Raw genomic sequence first — 1,960 nt, forward strand, 5'->3', positions numbered from 1 at the left:
AACCATAAAACTCTTAAGGTAAACATAGAGATAAATCTTTATAACATTGGATTTGGCAATGAATTTTTAGATATGACATCAAAAGCAGAGCAACGAAAGAAAAAAATAGATGTGACTTCATCAAAATTTAAAAAATTTTTCTGTACATAGGACATTATCAAGAAAATGAAAAGACAGCCACAGAATGGGAGAAAACATCTGCCAATCATGTATCTGATAAAAAGCTCTAGTAAATGGCATATAACTAGTTCATCCAGAATATGTAAAGAACTCTTACAACTCAACAACAAAAAGACAAACAACCCAATTTATGGGAAAAGGACTTGAATAGACATTTTTAAAATATATATAAATTATAAACAAGCACATAAAAAGATGCTCAGCATCATCAGTCATTAGAGAAATGCAAATCAAAACCACAAGATGCCCCTTCACACCACAAGGATGGCTATAATAAAAAACAAAAAAGGAAAATAACAAGTACTAGTGAAGATAGAGAAATTGGAATCCTTATCCATTGCTGGTGGGAATATAAAATGGTGCAGCCACTACGGGAAACATTTTGGCAGTTCCTCAAATAATTATAGAATTACCATATGATCTAGAAAATCCACTCCTACATATGTACCCAAAAGAATTAAAAGCAAGTACTCAAACAAACACATGAATACACATGTTCATAGTAGCACCATTCACAATAACCAACAGGTAGAGACAACCCAAATATCTATCAACTGACAACTATAAAGAAATTGCAGTATATACACACAAAGAAATATTATTTAGCTACAAAAAGGAATGACATATTAATATATGTTACAACACAGATGAACCTCAAAAATGTTATGCTAAAGTTTTAGAGGCTAGACAAAAAGACTACATATTGTATTATTCTATTTATGTGAAATATCTACAAGTGATAAACCCATAGAGACAGAAAGCAGACTAGTGGGTACCAGGGGCTGGGGGCAAGGGAGAATAAGTGCTTGCTTAATGGGTACAGAGTTTTATTTCAGAACAATAAAAATGTTTTGGAACAGAATAAAGATGGTGGTTATAAAACACTGGGAATGTACTAAATGGCACTGAATTGTTCACTCTATAAAGATTAACTTCATGTTATGTGTCATTTGCCTCAATAAAAATTTGAGTATGAATTATATCTAGAAAATATTTAACTTTACTGAGAACATTAATGATGATTAGAAAAAAATGGAAAAAAATATAACCCTGCAGTAACTCTTAGTTATTTTCTTAAATCTAAGGTTTTGCCCAATACAACACTGAAATACTATAATTTAAAATATGAGTGGACTGGTAAGCAGGGCATCTGCTCTTCCATGTCAGAGGATTCAGATAGTGAGACACATAGTTCAGTTCAGTTCAGTCACTCAGTCGTGTCTGACTCTTTGCGACCCCATGAATCACAGCCCACCAGGCCTCCCTGTCCATCACCAACTCCTGGAGTTTACTCAGACTCACATCCATCGAGTTGGTGATGCCACCCAGCCATCTCATCCTCTGTCATCCCCTTCTGCTCCTACCCCCAATCCCTCCCAGCATCAGAGTCTTTTCCAATAAGTCAACTCTTCGCATGAGGTGGCCAAAGTACTGGAGTTTCAGCTTTAGCATTAGTCCTTCCAAAGAACACCCAGGACTGATCTCTTTTAGAATGGACTGGTTGGATCTCCTTGCAGTCCAAAGGACTCTCAAGAGTCTTCTCCAACAACACAGTTCAAAAGCAGCAATTCTTCGGCGCTCAGCCTTCTTCATAGTCCAACTCTCACATACATACATGATCACTGGAAAAACCATAGCCTTGACTAGACGAACCTTTGTTGGCAAAGTAATGTCTCTGCTTTTGAATATGCTATCTAGGTTGGTCATAACTTTCCTTCCAAGGAATAAGCGTCTTTTAATTTCATGGCTGCACTCACCATCTGCAGTGATTTTGGAGCCC

Source organism: Bison bison, unplaced genomic scaffold (genome assembly GCF_000754665.1).
Source record: "Bison bison bison isolate TAMUID 2011002044 unplaced genomic scaffold, Bison_UMD1.0 scf7180017864172, whole genome shotgun sequence".
Lineage (NCBI taxonomy): Eukaryota > Metazoa > Chordata > Mammalia > Artiodactyla > Bovidae > Bison > Bison bison.